This window comes from Chanodichthys erythropterus, chromosome 2 (assembly GCF_024489055.1).
Source record: "Chanodichthys erythropterus isolate Z2021 chromosome 2, ASM2448905v1, whole genome shotgun sequence".
Lineage (NCBI taxonomy): Eukaryota > Metazoa > Chordata > Actinopteri > Cypriniformes > Xenocyprididae > Chanodichthys > Chanodichthys erythropterus.
In genome coordinates, this window is record NC_090222.1 from 16,715,683 (window position 1) to 16,735,567 (window position 19,885).

A 19,885-nucleotide genomic window follows, 5' to 3' on the forward strand; every position below is an offset into this window, starting at 1 on the left:
TAAACATTTTGCTACAGTTTAGAATTTGCTACATATGTTACTTGGCCCTTACATTGCAGTACAAAACTATTCCTAAGTTGTCTGCTTTTGTATATGGTAAAGAAAATTAAAAACACTCTCACCTGTGTAGGTGTTCAGCAACATGTAATTGTTTTCATAGTATTTCATTTTTTAGAAGTTGAATATATAAATCAATATGGCGCTGTAACCTTTTTTAGTTTTGTATTATGATAGGTTTTCATCTTAAGTTAAACATGTTTGTTAAACATGCAAACTGGCCTTTAGGTAGAGTTTTGGCAGTGTTTGCATCTAAGTGAGAAAATAATGAATGCATTTTGTGCAAATCAATGGAAAAGTATCAGTTTAGCCCACATAAACTGCTGTGCTCACAGCTGTGACCTAATTATTGACCTAACAATTGAGACCTAATTTAGTGACCTAATCAATGAGAAATGGGTCATAGAGATTGTAAAAAACTGTAATAAAACTGACTTTTGAAGTAAACACTTAGATGACATGGACTTTTGCTATGGCAAGTTATGTCAGATCTTCTATACAAACTTGATCTGAGAATGAAAGATAATGCTGCTAACAGGAGGATAACCAGAATAATAAGTGTGGCCAACTAGGTGTAATTGACTGATTCAATAATAATTGACTGAAGTATTCCTTCAGTTCTGTTAATACTTAAAAGTGGCATGCAAGATGAGCATTAACCCCTACTGTTTCAAATAAAACAGAAAAAAACAAATCCACAGGCTCATTTTCCATGAACTTTTCATCAAATGTAATCCTTGCATGAAAAGAAGAAAGGTACAATGCAAACTAAATTTCATTTTTCTCCAAACTCAGGTCACTGCTCTCAAAACAATTAACACAGCCGACTAAATGCACTCTTAAGCCAAACAGTTCAACTTTACTGCATAATGAAGCAGTGCATTTTTATTTTCTGGTAATGCATTTATTACCGGGGTCATGAACTATGTTGTTTAATTGTTTTATAATGTTTCCTGGGGTGCACTTATAATGTTAGTATGCTTTTTACATCAAAAATGGTCAATTTAGAAAGAAAAGGCATTTTTCCTATCCTGATTTTAGCACTCTGATTTAAACGCTGTTTTAAGGAGCATGTCTGCATGTGCGACTTCAGTTTAAACGCCCACTGATGTGATTGGCTAACATCTTTGCAATATCAAATAGCTAAGTATTATCCTCTCTTTTTAGCCCGTTTTTAACAGCTCTCAAGGTTAAACTAACCAAGAAAAGTGTTGATTATGGCATTACACTTAAATCTATAGCATTATATTTAGATCGTGGCATGAAAGGTTCCAGTGATGAACATTGTAGCCGAACACAGACATGTTGTTGAACACATGAAAGCAGTGATCTCGTCATTGCAACTCAATTTCTGCACACTAATGAATGCTTTCATCAAAACTAACAGTGCAAACATGATATAACTAAGAGATTTGTTGAATAAAATGGGAGTTTTCACTGAATGCAGTCACTGATAAGCTTGTGTTGTTTAATTGACAGCTCCAGCGAGCGTTGTTTGATTGACAGCTCTAGCGATTGTAAAGGGAGCGTTCTTTGATCATATAATTTAATCACCATTTAAATAACAGATTATTTTCATCCTACTAAGAGAAAAAATGTGAAGTTGACAGTTTAGTGACTGGTTTGATTTACTGACATAGACAAAAATACATCTGACTGTACATGAAACATTACATATTAGATCAGTCATTACAATTGAGTTACTTCCCTGTTGTTGCATTACTGTCGAGTCCATATCGTAAAAGTCTGTTTGCAAAGCCAGTGCCAAAATGCGATTGATGAACCAAAGAATTCACACTGAAATGTACGAATACAAATAAATAAAGCTCAACTGAGACATTCACATTGTTGAAAATAAATAACCATATTCCTAGCATTATGATCCTTTGAAAGATAATGTTATTTATTATTTTTAGTCCTGTGTCGCTCTTCCCTCCTCGTCATCTCACTAACATGCTAGTGGACGGGGCTGACGTTGCAATGATGAAGAATTCTTCTGTGGAGGCAGCGTTTCACGTTAAACACATTCCAGGATCAGTCGGGCCGGGTGTCAATAAAAGCTTTTATTGGACTAACAAGGGAGTTTTCAGTTCGGAAACTTACAGGATAATCTTATAGTAAGATGACCTCTAACATATCAAAAGCTCAAGGAAAAGTTGATTTCTCAATTCATAACCTCTTTAAAAGTAAATTCTACCAATCATAATAATCCTTAAATGCGTGACTGTTTCGCCAGTCATTCTTACATATTCGGGTCTTTATCGACCCGGATCTATATCCAACATGGAAGGATCTCTACCTGTCGCGATAATATAAAACTCCTCTGATATTAGAGTAACAATTACAGAAGAATAAAATAAAGCATATTTTGTTACCTTTTGGAGCTTGAAAGGGCTCAGTTTGAGCAGATGTTTTATGCCATCACCACTGTCCTCGTCAGAGCTCATTTCCCAGTAAATTCAGCAAATAATGGGCTAGTTTTATGTTTGAGGTCACGAATATGAGCCCATATTCTTAGAACTATATAATTTTCAACATCTTCAAAATCAATATTTCGATCGCTTACAGCTTCACCAGATCCATCCAGTAACAGTTACTGTCATATTTCATTGCGTTCAGTACTTGCTCTGCAGTAAATCGCTGAGCCATTTCATGTTTTTCTTATTATTTCGTTTTCTGTCTAAATGAGTCGTCACTTAAGCATTTTGTTTCAGACCTTGTGGAATAAATGTGAATTGCACTTATTCCGTCACCTAAGATTAAATTATTGTTGTGCAGAAAAAATATACGTACACTCATACACACCTCGGGTCGTTAGCAACCCTATACAATTTTTACAAAAAATGAATACAAAAATAGGCATTCTTTTATAATTTTATGATTTTTTTATTTTTTATTTTATTTTTTTTTATGAATTGATTGAGGAATACCAAGAAAGTTGATGTCTAACTTTAAAAAATGAATGAAGAGGAGGGTAGTGAATGACGTCCCGCATCACTAAAGACCCGAGATATGCATTTAAGGGTTAATAGTACGATACTCATAAATATAGAAGTGGAATGTTATAGGAAAACTTTGGATCTGTTTATAGCTTCTCTCAAGAAGAGGCCATGATTTATTACATGGTCAACTAGGATGTCATTTCATTTGAAAGTCTGTACCTTCTACATCTCTTCACTCCTCTTCCATCCTGCTGTCCCCTTTCTTTCTGCTCATGTCTTCTTACAATTTCACCTCTTATTCTTTCCACTACACCAATGCCCTTCAATTTTCTCATTTCTTCTCTCTTTCCTTTTCCCCATTCTACTCTTCCTATGCCCTCTTTTTTCCTAAAATCTCCCCTCCTCTTCTGTTTCACTCTTCCTCTCCCGCTCCTTACACCCATTCTTCAACTCACTCCACCATCTTCCACTCTTACGCCTCTTTCTTTCTTTCCCCCTTCTCATGGTCGTTCTTATCCTTTTTTATTTGTATAATAGTGTTTGTTACTTTTGAAAATAGTTTTTATAGTTAATGTAATTTTGATAGCTGTGTAAACAATTAGAAAACTTGCATTTCCTGTGATGTGTGTATTTTTTTTTTTTTATTATTATTATTATTATTTAAACCCAGCAGATACCAGTTTGGGGTCAACTGATATCATTCCATGTGCAATTGAGATTATGACAAATTACAGAGTTCTGTTTGCTGTGTTTGGAAATATGGTACATAAATGTTATATGATATATTAAAATTTTAGTTGGCTGTGTGAACTGTTGTGAACATATTTGTACAGAATGTTTTGAGAAAATTATGCACATGATTTGTAATTTATATATGAAATGGATAAAAATTTGCAATTAATGTAGGACAATTACAAAGTGTTCAGATCACCATGTTAATTGTTTTGAGAGCAGTGATCTTGAGTTTGGAGAAATGTGTCAAATTGATGTGCAAATATTCACCAATTTAGCTGAGATGTAAGCTTTTTAATATCATATTTATTGCTCTTCATTAGCAAACATCATAAGTTATTGAAAGGGAGATCAACTTGCATCTTAAACAGCACACTAATTTGCTAAACTCACAGAGACAATTCTTAATTTTTTTAGGAATTTGTATAGATTCATATACTGTAGAAATCAACATTTTAAAAAGTCTCATCATTAAGGTTATTGTAGTCTTTAAATCTCTTTAATTAAGCACTTAAAGTGCTCACACGAACTTCTAGATTAGATCTGAGTTGAAAGTGCTTGCATGTTATACATAATTCAGTATACAAGCCTAAATGAACTCAAATCTTTCTTTTCAAACTCTCTACTCATGTCTCTCGAGTTTGAAAGGTCTTGGAGTTACTTTTAATTGTGCTTTTTCAAATATTACCTTTCATGTAATGTGTAATATAGTTGTTTGTGAATGTAAAATGGTAAGTTTTAAAAAGTGCACAACAAATAAAGTTATTGCCTCCTCAAAGAAAGAATGGATTCTGAACTGTTGAAATAAATCGTCAGCAATTCCAGTCTTTACCAAAAATTTTACATAATTGCAATAATGCCAGCCAGTCTTCTTTGGCTGCTCACGAGCAAAGTTTAATTCATGCCCTCAAACACTGTAATTGAGGTTTGGAAGAGTTTGGTTTGTTTTTTCAACATTTTGAGAAGACTGCAAATCCACTTTGAATGCACTTGATACGGGAATTGATACAGGAAAACCAACACCATTGTTCGTATCACTGTGTATTAAGCACTGAGGAAGCCTCTGGGAGCTGAAATTCAGAGGTGGTAATGGTCGTTTTGCTTCCAACATGCGCTGTAATTGGTAGACCAATCACAACAGTCTGGGGCATCTGACCAATCAGAGCAGAGTAGGCTTTCAGAAAGGAAGGGTTTAGAGAGACTGAATCTTCAAATATACCATTTTCAGACTCTGAGGTGATGTGCAAAGTATATTATGAGAAAATTAAAGTGTTTTTTGGCCTTGGATGCATGTAAACCTACTGTAGGAGACCTCCAAAACAAAATTAGGAACCTTTAAAATAGCTTAATAGGGGCTTTTTAAAGAAATAATGAACCACTAGTTCTGAGAACTTGGAGAGACAAGCCTCCTTTCCTTCTCTGGCCCACACTTTGTCTCCCATGGAGCTTTATGTCTCTACTTGAATTAATGAAACTCAGTCATGCAAGATATCAAAACACACTGTGAAAAGTTGTGTTTGAAAGTGAGAGGTGTTTCTGTTCACCCTTCAAAAGTTTTGCTCACACATCAACAAAATGCAGACTTGGGCGTCCTGAGGTATTTATTTTATTTTATTTATTTATTTATTTATTTATTTTTTATCTTTATGGTTTAAGATAATGAATCCTGAGATGATCAAATAAATGTTTTTGATAAGGTCAAAAGTGTTCCTCTGTACTTCATCCAGAGGTTGGAACACAAGAAAGTGTTTTCCCAATTAGAAGGGTAATTGGAAAAATTGGTGAAATTAAGTAATTGGGGTTAAATTTAGAGGGATGGAATGTGTGGGGGATTTACCAAAAGTTGACTGAGGTGACCACCTACCATATAACCAGAGACATGTATTTCTTTCATTCAGGATGAACCAGAGCCCATCTTGTGGAGTCTTTAAACCCCATGGCTGCCTATTCAACATGGTTATAAATCATCCTAAACTGAAAGTTTGGGCAGACAATTTACATTGTGATGAAGACAAATGGTCCCTCTGCAACATGCACATGCCTAAAGGATATTCCACTGAGACAGCAGTCTTTCCTGTATTGCCTTTAAATGTCTCACATCGCCCAGTTCTGTTGGGTATTTCAGCAATCGGTGTGTAGGACTGAGAGGAATCAAATTTAAAATGTCAAGATGAGGTCATGGGATTTGAGCGACAGGCCCAGTGTGAAGCTCTGTAGTGCTTGCATTGACCTGTCTCACATGACAGGAAGTATCATACGGAAAGGTTATTTGAAACACTGCATGGGGAGAATTCGCAGGTCAAAGGTTCACTAGGTCATACAACCTTTATTGGTCACGTCTGCAAATCTGGTGCCTCAGAATTGTCCTGTGTTGTGGAGTGTGGGAATTTATGTCCATTTAGATGACCATAGTTTGAACTATTGAAATTTCAAAACACTTATGACATAACAAAGCCTTGTTTACTGAAATCACGTGACTTTGATGCTCCGAACCACTGATTTGAAACAAAAGATTCGTAAAGTTTCAAAGCTTTAAGGTGCTATCGAACATTTTTTTATAAGATGTAATATAAGTCTAAGGTGTCCCCTGAATGTGTCTGAAGTTTCAGCTCAAAATACCCCATAGATTTTTTTAAATTAATTTTTTTAACTGCCTATTTTGGGGGATCATTAACTATGCACCGATTCATGCTGCGGCCCCTTTAATTCCTCACGCTTCCCACCCACAGAGCTCGCGCTTGCCTTGAACAGCATAGACAAAGTTCACACAGCTAATATAACCCTCAAAATGGATCTTTACAAAGTGTTCGTCATGCAACTTGTCTAATTGCGTAAGTATGGTATTTATTTGGATGTTTACATTTGATTCTGAATGAGTTTGATAGTGCTCCGTGGCTTAAGCTAACATTACACACTGCTGGAGAAATTTATAAAGAATGAAGGTGTGTTTATGAATTATACAGACTGCGTGTTTAAAGAAAGTGTTATAAGTGTTTAAAAATGAAAATAGCGACAGCTCTCTTGTCTCCGTGAATACAGTAAGAAACAATGGTAACTTTAGTCACATTTAACAGTACATTAGCAACATGCTAACGAAACATTGAGAAAGACAATTTTCAAATATCACTAAAAATATCATGATATCATGGATCATGTCAGTTATTATCACTCCATCTGCCATTTTTCGCTATTGTTCTTGCTTGCTTACCTAGTCTGATGATTCTGCTGTGCACAGATCCAGATGTTAATACTGGCTGCCCTTGTGTAATGCCTTGAACATGAGCTGGCATATGCAAATATTGGGGGCGTACATATTAATGATCCCGACTGTTGCGTAACAGTCAGTGTTATGTTGAGATTCGCCTGTTCTTCGGAGGTCTTTTAAACAAATGAGATTTATATAAGAAGGAAGAAACAATGGAGTTTGAGACTCACTGTATGTCATTTCCATGTACTGAACTCTTGTTATTTAACTATGCCAAGATAAATTCAATTTTTAATTCTAGGGCACCTTTAATGAAGCAGTGTTTTGAAATCGGCCATCACTAGATATTGTTGAAAAGTCATTATTTTTTTATTTTATTTTATTTTTGGTGCACAAAAAGTATTCTCGTTGCTTTATAATATTAGGTAGAACCACTGTAGTCACATGAACTGTTTCAAATATGTTTTTTGGGCATCTGAAAGTGTAAATTAACTTGCTGGCAACAGGCCTTACTGAACCATTGGATTTCATCAAAAATATCTTAATTTGTGTTCCGAAGATAAACAAAGGTCTTACGGGTGTAGAACGACATAAGGGCAAGTAATTAATGACATAATTTTAATTTTTGGGTGAACTAACCCTTTAACTACTATGTACTCACATCAAAAATTAAGTGGAATGTACTTATTTTGTTCATGCTGTATTGCAAAACACTTTTGCTGCTATTGAGGTGGGATACGGATAAAGTTAGGGGCAGGTTTGGTGGTATGGGTAGGTTTAAGGGTGGGATAAGAGATAAGGAAAGGGTCAATAATGTAATACGTAGTTAAAGTTAAAGTGATGATCAACTTAACATTACTGCTTTTAAATCCTCTAAAATGTGTCCCTATTCACTTGCCACACTGTGATCTTATCTATTTTTTAGGAAAACAAGGGTCAAGTCAAAATCATATTTAATAATTTTGTATTTTGCACTTACCCCTTTTGTACTGTTTGCAAAAGGAATGGCAACAATGAAAACATTTATTCATTAATCCAACCCACATGCATGTCACAGCAGTAAATTAAGTAAATCTTTATTTTCTTTTTTAGGCATTATTTGCTTTATCTAACAATATTTTTTTTTACATTGTAAATCAGCACTCATGGTTTAAATGCAACCAGCACAGAACACACTGTACAGATGTGTTGCTTGTTTCTTTTGTTTTGTTTTTCTAGATTGAATCTGGACAGTGCTCTATCGTTTAGGTCGCTTTTGGCAGACGAAGTCGCCTTTGTTTCTTCATCCAATAAATTGTCTCCTGTATCAGAGCTAAAAAAGGGAGGTGCCCTAAAACACACTTACTACCCATAATCACATTCACACAGCATACAGAAAAAGTACCCAAACAAAGCAAACTGACACTGCAGTTTGAAAAAGTACCCAACACAGCAATTAAGCTGAAAAGTACCCAACACAGCAAACTAAACAGCAAACTCTCTTATCCACATGTTAGAGCCAGACAAGTGTATTACTTGGACCAAGGTTTGTTTGAGGGAGAATTTCTCTACAATATTTCTATATTACAATATTCTACAGAATTTCTCTACAGGGATATAAAGACAACAAAAAAGTAAAAAGTAATGATAAAGTATGATTTTGCATGGGGTAATTCTCTTACCCAGACAGCTTATAAAGTGTAAACTGCAGAGTCTTTGAATCAATTCTTTTGCTTTGCGTTTATTAACCTCTAGCAGCAGGGTCTGACAGCCTCATCCATCATACTCAACGTCCCTGTGTGAATGAAAAGAGATGAACCCCGCTTCCACTCTGAAAATTATGCTAAAATAGAGATATACTGCCATTCTCTTTACATAAAATACACACAGATGTAATGAGTGAGCACTTCCTCGAATCTCAGTCCCAGAGGAACAATATAAATATTCCATGGGGAGCAAACCAGGTCATGCTGAAATTGTGAATTGATATGTGTGGAGAATGTCATTGTGCAATTTTGGTGCTGATTTGGTGCAATATTTAGCTCATGTATAGTAAAAACAATGCTAAATTTTGATTAGATGTTTTGACTTTTGTGCATAAAGTTAAAGAGCCATTGTTAAAATGTTAATGTCCAGAATATAAAATAGAATATAAAATCTTTTTCAGAAACAATGGCAGATTTGTTGTGCAAAGGAGAAGTACATCACTGCCTATATTTTATTCAACCATTTTTAACTGAAGTCTTTTAATATGGCTTGATACCAGATGCCACAAATACAGTCCAAGGTTCAGAGCCAACAACATAGCAGAAAAAGAGAAAAAAAACAAAAACAGTGTGTTTGTGAAGAAATCATGCCAGCTTGAATTCTCATAAATGAAGAAAACAAATGGTCTCTTTACAGCACAGATTGCTGTTTGGTCTCCCCTGAGCCCGATGATTAAAATGAGCTAGCTTTTTCAAACATCAGATGACGAATACATGTGAATGAGACTTCGTGATCTGCAAGCCAACTCACGTCAAAGGTTGTGAATAAATTAGAGAAGCAAAATTCCCAAATCAGTATTTCTGCACTAAAAATAAAGATGAAATGATATTAGAATGCTGGTAAAACAGTACAAAAGCACATGGGACCTTTTCAGCGACCCTTTCTGCAGGTTATATCGTTACGCCAGAAGGTGGCAATAAGTGACAGTCTTTATGTGTCAATTAAATCATTCATTGAACCTATTCATTTAAAAACGCTGATTCATTCAGGAACTAAATACAAACCTGATTCCAAAAAAGTTGGGAAACTGTACAAATTGTGAATAAAAAATGAATGCAATAATTTACAAATCTCATAAACTTATGTTATCTATATTCTATTGTGAATAAAATATATCAAATGTTAAAAGTGAGACATTTTGAAATGTCATGCCAAATATTGGCTCATTTTGGATTTCATGAGAGCTACACATTCCAAAAAAGTTGGGACAGGTAGCAATAAGAGGCCGGAAAAGTTAAATGTACATATAAGGAACAGCTGGAGGATCAATTTGCAATTTATTGGGCAGAGGATCAGCAATTCCCCCAATGCTGTGGTGAAAAATAGTGGACCAATATCAGAAAGGAGTTTCTCAGAGAAAAATTGCAAAGAGTTTGAAGTTATCATCATCTATAGTGCATAATATCTTCCAAAGATTCAGAGAATCTGGAACAATCTCTGTGCGTAAGGGTCAAGGCCGGAAAAACATACTGGATGCCCTTGATCTTCGGGCCCTTAGACGGCACTGCATCACATACAGGAATGCTACTGTAATGGAAATCACAACATGGGCTCAGGAATACTTCCAGAAAACATTGTTGGTGAACACAATCCACAGTGCCATACGCCGTTGCTGGCTAAAACTCTATAGGTTAAAAAAGAAGCCATATCTAAACATGATCCAGAAGCACAGGCGTTTTCTCTGGGCCAAGGCTCATTTAAAATGGACTGTGGCAAAGTGGAAAACTGTTCTGTGGTCAGATGAATCAAAATTTGAGGTTCTTTTTGGAAAACTGGGACACCTTGTCATCCGGACTAAAGAGGACAAGGACATCCAAGTTGTTATCAGCGCTCAGTTCAGAAGCCTGCATCTCTGAAGGTATGGGGTTGCATGAGTGCATGTGGCATGGGCAGCTTACACATCTGGAAAGGCACCATCAATGCTGAAAGGTATATCCAAGTTCTAGAACAACATATGCTCCCATCCAGACGTCGACTCTTTCAGGGAAAACCTTGCATTTTCCAACATGACAATGCCAGATCACATACTGCACCAACGTTTTTGAGATGTGTTGATGCCATGAAATTTAAAATCAACTTATTTTTCCCTTAAAATTAAACATTTTCTCAGTTTAAAAATTTGATATGTCATCTATGTTGTATTCTGCATAAAATATTGAAATTTGAAACTTCCACATCATTGCATTCTGTTTTTATTCACAATTTGTACAGTGTCCCAACTTTTTTGGAATCGGGTTTGTACATCGGGCTGCATCTCATTTCAAAAGCTGCGTCCTCCGAAGGAAAAGTAACCATTAGATAATCGTTAGATTACATTAGATTAGAGTGAGAAAGAAATTACAGTATTTTACACCTCACAGGGAATAACAGTCAATTTTATTACAGGTACTTTTCTTAAATAAGACATCCTTGGTGACGTATGCAGCCTTCAATTGCGACCTCCGGAAGGCGCAGCCTCCGAAATGAGATGCAGGTAATGACTGTCTTTATGAGAGTCATTGAAATGTTCACACAACTGATTCATTAAAACAATTCATTTGTACAGGAACATCATTACTGTGTATTGCTTGGAGACACAAAATGTTTTCGTTTGTATGTATGTATGTATATCACTAAAAAATATGTTAAGAATGAACACACACAAGGCTGGGTGTTGCAATTGTGTGATTGAAGATGCAACAGGCTTGCAAATTCATTTCATGTTTATCTGTTCGATTTTGATGCTATGTGGCACTACGTTATGTTCAGGATGCTACATAAACCAGGGAGCTTCCTGCGACTGGAACAGTACATAACTAACCCTGCTGTGCTCATAAAATAGGAGCACTGTTCTGTTCAATCCCCTGGGACTGGGTGTGGGCTTGGTCTGGTTGTCAAATCCATGTGGCAATTCATATTATATAAATTATCTAGTCATTTCTGCAACATCTGTTCACGCACTTACATACGACACAGCACACGCCACAATCTCCTTCACACGTTTGTGAGGAGCTTTTGAAATTCAAAACACATGATTTAAGAGGCACTCCCAAGCTTTTTAGCATCACATCGAGGTTTTGTATGATAAGCCAAAGGGATTTAAGTAAAAGGCACAGTTTCAAGATGTAGCAATGAGCACGGATAATTTACGTCTTGATTAACTGCAATGAAGAAGAGATGAACAACCATGTGCATGTGGAGTTAAATTGTGTGACCTTGTGCCATAGTATCCAAAAGCAATAAACACAAATGAAATATTGCAAACGTTACTGAAAGTTAATATAAGAGTTGTTTTTTTGTTTTTTTTCCCCCAACAATTAGTTCCAGTCATTTTGAGGAATACTGAATGCTTTCGTGCAAGTGAGATGAGTAAATTCAAGTTTACATTTAGAACTACAATAACCATCATGTTCACACAACGCACACAACTCCTCTGCACTTTATTTCTCTCCACATGTGGACAGGAGAGCTGTCAGTCAATAATTGTGAAAAAGTAACTTGCGTTACTTATTTGAAAAAGTAATGTGTTATTTTACAAGTTACTTGAAAAAGTAATCTGATTACGTAACTCAAGTTACTTGTAATGCGTTACCCCCAACACTGTTTAAGAGTATATTTATTGTAATTTAAGAGTGTAAAAATCATTATGGAAGCCTGTTTCCGCCATTAAATAAAAAATAAAAAAAGTAATTTTAAAGTAAGTGACTTTTTATCTCAGAATTTTATATCAAGCAATTGCGAGTTGATATCTCAGAATTCTGACTTTATAACTCGCAATTGTGAGTTCATATCTCATAATTGTGACTTTATATTTCGCAATTGTGAGAAAAAAAGTCAGTATTGCGAGACAAAAGTCAGAATTGTAACTTTATATCACGCAATTGCAAGTTTATATCTCAGAATTCTGACTTTATAACTCGCAATTGTGTGATATAAAGTCACAATTCTGGCTTTTTTTCTTGTAATTGCGAGTTTATATCTCAGAATTGTGACTTTAATTGCGAGTTTATATCTCAGATTTGTGATTTTATATCACACAATTGTGAGTTTATTTCTTGCAATTCTGACCTTATATCACGCAATTGCGAGTTAATATATCTCAGAACTGTGACTTTAAAACTCGCAATTGCGAGAAAAAAAGTCAGAATTCTGACTTTATATCACGCAATTGCGAGTTTATATCTCAGAATTGTGACTTTAAAACTCGCAATTGTGAGAAAAAAAGTCAGAATTCTGAGAAATAAACTCGAAATTGCGCGATATAAAGTCAGAATTCTGATATAATCTCAAAATTGTGTGAAACTTTTTTTCTCGCAATTCTGTTTTTTTTCTTGCAATTACGAGTTATATCTCAGAAATGTGACTTTATATCATGCAGTTGCGAGTTTATATCTCAGAATTGTGACTTTATATCATGCAGTTGCGAGTTTATATCTCAGAATTGTGACTTTAAAACTCGCAATTGTGAGAAAAAAAGTCAGAATTGCGAGAAAAAAGTCAGAATTGTGGCTTTATATTGCGCAATTGCGAGTTTATATTTCAGAATTCTGACTTTAAAACTCGCAATTGTGAGAAAAAAAAGTCAGAATTCTGAGATATAAACTCGAAATTGTGTGATATAAAGTCAGAATTCTGAGATATAAACTCACAATTGTGTGAAACTTTTTTTATCACAATTCTGGCTTTTTTTCTTGTAATTGCGAGTTTATATTTCAGAATTGTGACTTTATATCTATATCACGCAGTCGTGAGTTTATATCTCAGAATTGTGACTTTATATCAGGCAATTGTGAGTTTATATCTCAGAATTGTGATTTTATATCACGCAATTGTGAGTTTATTTCTTGCAATTCTGACTTTATATCACACAATTGCGAGTTTATATCTCAGAATTGTGACTTTAAAACTCGCAATTGTGAGAAAAAAGTCAGAATTGTGAGAAAAAGTCAGAATTCTTACTTTATATCACGCAATTGCGAGTTTATATCTCAGAATTGTGACTTTAAAACTCGCAATTGTGAGAAAAAAGTCAGAATTCTAAGAAATAAACTCGAAATTGCATGATATAAAGTCAGAATTCTGATATAAACTCAAAATTGTGTGAAACTTTTTTTCTCGCAATTCTGGCTTTTTTTCTTGCAATTGCGAGTTATATCTCAGAATTTTGACTTTATATCATGCAGTTGCGAGTTTATATCTCAAAATTGTGACTTTAAATCAGACAATTGCGAGTTTATATCTCAGAATTGTGATTTTATATCACGCAATTGTGAGTTTATTTCTTGCAATTCTAACTTTATATCACGCAATTGTGAGAAAAAAAAGTCAGAATTCTGATAAATAAACTCGAAATTGTGTGATATTAAGTCAGAATTCTGATTTAAACTCAAAATTGTGTGAAACTTTTTTCTCGCAATTCTGGCTTTTTTTCTTGCAATTGTGAGTTCTATCTCAGAATTTTGACTTTATATCATGCAGTTGCGAGTTTATATCTTATAGAGTTCTTACCAAGTCAAGAAAATATGATCATATAACACCAATTTTATCATCTCTACACTGGTTACCCATTAAGTTCCGTATCGATTATAAAGTATTGCTAATGACCTATAAGGCCCTAAATGGTTTAGCTCCTGTGTACTTAACTGATCTTCTATCTCCCTACAATCCTTCCCGCTCTTTAAGATCACAAAACTCTGGACTTCTGGTTGTACCCAGGATAGTTAAGTCCACTAAAGTAGGGAGAGCGTTTTAACATTTGGCTCCGAAACTCTGGAATAGCCTTCCTGATAATGTTTGGGGCTCAGACTCGCTCACCCAGTTTAAATCTAGATTAAAGACGCATCTCTTTAGCCAAACGTTCACATAAGGCATTTCATGTCAGATCAATTGCACGTATCTTTGCTTACAGTTTTTTACAGACGCTAGGACATATTTCTCAATACTTAGGTCACTTTTGCAAAACTCTTCACACAGTTCTCCTAACCAACTTTCAGCTTGGCAAAGCAGTTCATTTCACATTCAAAATGCACTACAACTACCAAAACACTTTATTCAGGTCTCAAATCAACTCATTCTTCCAGAACACTAGCAAAGGTTGACAGCCGACAAATACACTTTGTCACCCACAAAACAATGACCTGAAAAACACTAACAACATGTAGCATTATACAATGTTTTCTTGTGTAAAACAAGGACACATCTCTGTTTATAATTCACTGCAATATGTTACTGGAATGAATCAGACATGATGCAGAATTCGTCAATATTTTATGTTGTTTATTTATTTATTTATTTTTTTGCACTGAGTAATTCCAAAATACAAGAATTTGTATACACACCATCCACTGATACAGATACAATTCAGTCGTTTTTATAGCATTTTATAGATTTAAAATATATTTCATTAAAATATTACTGTAGGAATGTAGCAAATTTCTGTCTTATTCAGTTTTGTATGATGTTATTGTTTGAACATAAGTTTAACAGTTTTGAAAACAGTATGTAAGCATGTGCAAATTGGCATGTACATACAAAGAGTTTTGGCAGTTGTTGTGTCTGAGAGAGAAAATAATTCATGACATTTGAGAGATATAGTCATTGAATGCATTTTGTGCCAAAGCAATGATAATTGATCCTCAGTTTAGCCCACATAGACTTCTGTTGTGCTCACTGTGTGAAGAGTTTTGCAAAAGTGACCTAAGTATTGAGAAATGTGTCCTAGAGTCTGTAAAAAACTGTAATGTTATGAACAGCAGCTACGCTAATTATTCTCTATTTGCTTTTCTGTTTTACCTCGGGACACCCATTCCGAGGTGACTAGAAAGGACATCAGCTTCAATTTGGATCCAGCCTGTTAAGAAGACCTCAGATGACCAACACTTATGAAGAGACGGCACCAACCCCTGCGAAGACCTCAGAAGATGCAACATGAACATTCCCAAATTTCTATATATCCTAATTATTGTTGATGTATTTCATTTTTCCAGGAGCTCATTGCTTCTACCTTCAAATTAAATGCGAACAGTGTTGTAAATTAATTGCACAAATTATTACATTATTTGCTAACTGCATTCTTCTAATATTGTAATTTTGACATGCATTCTCTGTAAAGCTGCTTTGAAACGATATGTATTGTGAAAAGCGCTATACAAATAAATGTGAATTGAATTGAATTGTATCTCAGAATTGTCATTTTATATCACGCAATTGTGAGTTTATTTCTTGCAATTCTGACTTTATATCACGCAATTGCGAATTTATATCTCAGAATTGTGACTTTAAAACTCACAATTGTGAGATAAAAAGTCAGAATTCTGAGATAAAAAGTCACAATAACTGTCTTTTTTTTTTTTTTTTATTTAGTGGCTTCCATAGATCATGGTTTCTCCAAAAAAAAAAAAAAAAAACTTAACAAAACAAAAATAATTATTGGTTTAATCCCTGCATCAGAACACAAAAGACTCTAAAATAAAAGGTCTTTCTTGTTCAGACTATTTGACATTTCCCTGAAAATCCAACAACAGTCTGAATTTTGAGAAATTATTCATTGATCATGATTAATCATAATTCTATTACACTGTACATTCTCTCTCCATGCATAGACAGTAATACCAGTCAAATGCAGGCTAATTGCACTTTTGGCAAGTGGAAAATTCAAAACAGATGTCCTGAGAGAGCGCAGACAGAACGTTACTGTCAGACTGGAGGTGGCCAGGGAGAGGAAACTCAGTAACAGATGACTTTCTCGCAGTTTTCACATTTGTTCATGCTGGACCTAAAGCAATATATGTAATAAGACTGATTACCAAGACCAGTAAAGATTTATACTACATAAAACTAAATAAACAAGTTCTAAGGAGGGAGAACACATATGGCATATTAGTGCCTGAACTGCATAATAGTGTCTGCTTTTTATGTGATTGGTGATCGAGTTTACTGTATTTCCTGAAATGACAGTTAACTTTGAGTGTGCGATCACTGAATTTGTATTGGCATGTAAAATCTTAAAGCCTATAATGGTTGGCTGTAATTTAGTTTTGATTAATTGGCAGTTGTAACAAGCATTCCTTTACACATAATTAGAAGAAATATACTGTATGAAGTTCATTTATGGGAACATGTAAATTAAATCAGCAACAATTTATTTTAAATATTTAATTTTAAATATTTAATATTTAAAAAGTCAGTGTAAATTTCCGTAGAGTGGGATTAAGTGGCCATTGTGTAAAGTGAAAATTTGTGGAAATTATCCAATAGATGTTATTTCAATACAAAGTCCTTTTGGAAGATGTATATACTCTGATTAAACATTACAAAGCCAAACATTTTATTTTTCACTGAAATAATGCACACCATTAAATAATTCAGAATGTTTCCAAGAACATCTATTTTAATTTTAGTAATATATTAGTATTTTCTTTGAGGCTTTTATATTTATTTAGCCTGTTTTAAGTGTCAGTTTTCAGAGTTTTTTTTTTTTTTTTTTTTTAAGTCCAAATGTTCATCAAAGTTTTCCTTTGAAGTGATTTCATAATCATCTGAACATGAGGTACTTTTTCAGATGTGCCATTAGCAAAGGGTGAAGAAGGTCAGCGTCAAATGAAGCAACAGAGATCCAATTATTTCTGCTGTTTACACCTACACATGCATGTATGCTCACATGTTTGCCGAAGCTGTTTTAAAGTGCAATCAGTCGTATAGCCTAACAACAACATCTTCTGAAAACTCTCTCTGATTTATGTTCTGAATAACCAAACAACCTTATCACCTGGTTTACAAGTTGTTTAGATGATGTTAGTTTCAAAGTGATTAAAAGAGTTTCACAGAGTCCAGATCATTTTAATTCATCAATGTAACTGTACATCTGGAACTGTACTTTATTATTTTTTCTGTACATTATTATTGTTGCTTGCCATATTTTACAATTTACATTTGCATTTAGCAGATGCTTTTATTTTAGAGTGGAATATGGACCTGATGAGCCCAACAAATTAAACATAAATTATGTCAAAATGATGGTCTTTTTTGTGACATAGAGAATCACTTCAAACTGTCACTCTCTAGCTAGTTGAGCATGAGGTAACTGGGAGTGTGCAGACACAGGTCTGTTATTGCAGGGGTCACACACGGCCTCTCTGTTTGTGGGACAGAAGGAATGAGGGAGCTGGAGCTGCCAGAGACCTTGTACATAAACCGCCACCTTTCCACCCACCTCTGGCCATCATATGCTGGTGTACAGTAGATGCATTGTTGGCAGAGGCTGGGGAGAATATGCATCCTGGACTTGTCCTCTCACAGAGGTCACAGCTTGTAAGGCAAAATCAAAACAAACAAATACACAGAAGGATCTTTTGTACAACTAAATTAATTTTCTGGTCTATTTGCCTGAGCTAAAAATATATGAGTTATTGATTTATAAAAGAGCTTTAAAAAATTTCATGACATGTTCGGAATGTATTTGTGTTATTACAATATTTAAAAAATGTAAATATACTATTATATACTACTATTATAAATAAATATACTATTATAAATATACTATTAAAAAGTATTGTAAAAAAATATCATGAATTGTTAATGCATAAATATCATTGTTTTTGAGAGTTGCACTACATGCGATTTCAGAACCTTAACTAATGGTTCAGACTACACCATTTTAGCCCGATTTTGCCACGGTTTGCTTGACGTAGGATGTCGTGGGGATTCGTAAACGACAATGGGCGTCGGGACACAAGATTCGATTGTTTCAGCTCGTGTCATAGTAGACGACAACCGATGCCGCGTCTGTGATGCTTCAAGACATCACGACCGAAAGATTAGCATGTTTAATTTTTTTCTGGGTCGTCCACGACAAGTTCCATCACGTTGTGTGACACTGGACAATAGAAGCACAGAAAGCGCCTTCCGAAATGCTTTCAAATATGCCGAAACGAAAGAGAGACAATGGCATCGTTCCTGCTAGGTGGAATTTACAATGGAGGAAATGTTTGTGGAGCTATGGCAACAATACTCTTGTATTTATGATGTTTCCTCAAGGGACTAAATTACCACGACAGAGTGAAAATAGGTAAATAAAACATATATTACCTCAATTCTCTTTAGAGGAAATCCAAATATCCATGCAATCTAGATATGTGTCCACATTTGGACTTTTCTGACGAAAAAACACAACAAAACACGCTGCTAATCATTGCTTGTTTATGTTACCTTCTGTCAGTCTATAGTACCTTCTTGATGACAGCACATACGCGGTTAAATGTAGCCCCTCCAGTTCATACCGCCCGCTCCATGTGTGGGCACTCTAACAAGGAGGCTAAAGAATGCAGTCTCTAGTGTCAGTCAATAGAGCACCTCTTGAAATCAGGGGAGTGAGGTTTACACACACAGCTCTTACCGGCCTACATCCGTTACACTCACCCCCCCTAAACCTCACTCCCATCCGGGTCATGGTACCAATGTAGCCCATCCAGTTCGCGCTGCCCGCTCCAAGCGGGATGCAAACCTGGGCCTGTCCGCATGGGAGGTGGGCACTCTAACAAGGAGGCTAAAGACCGCAGTCTCTAGTGTCAGTCAATAGAGCACCTCTTGAGATTACCAGCCTACGTCCGTTACACTCACCCCCTAAACCTCACTCCCATCTGGGTCACGGTTCCAATGTAGCCCCTCCAGTTCGCACCGCCCACTCCAAGCGGGACGCAAACCCAGGCCTGTCCGCATGGGAAGTGGGCATTCTAACAAGGAGGCTAAAGACTGCAGTTTCTAGTGTCAGTCACTAGACCACCTCTTGAGATTAGGGGAGTGAGGTTTACACACACAGCTCTTACCGGCCTACGTCCGTTACACTCACCCCCCCCCTAAACCTCACTCCCATCTGGGTCACGGTTCCAATGTAGCCCCTCCAGTTCGCACCGCCCACTCCAAGCGGGACGCAAACCCAGGCCTGTCCGCATGGGAAGTGGGCACTCTAACAAGGAGGCTAAAGACTGCAGTTTCTAGTGTCAGTCACTAGAGCACCTCTTGAGATTAGGGGAGTGAGGTTTACATGCACAGCTCTTACAGGCCTACGTCCGTTACACTCACCCCCTAAACCTCGCTCCCATCCGGGTCTTGGTACCAATGTAGCCCCTCCAGTTTGCACCGCCCGCTCCAAGCGGGACGCAAACCTGGGTCTGTCTGCATGCGAGGTGGGCACTCAAACAAGGAGGCTAATGACCGCAGTCTCTAG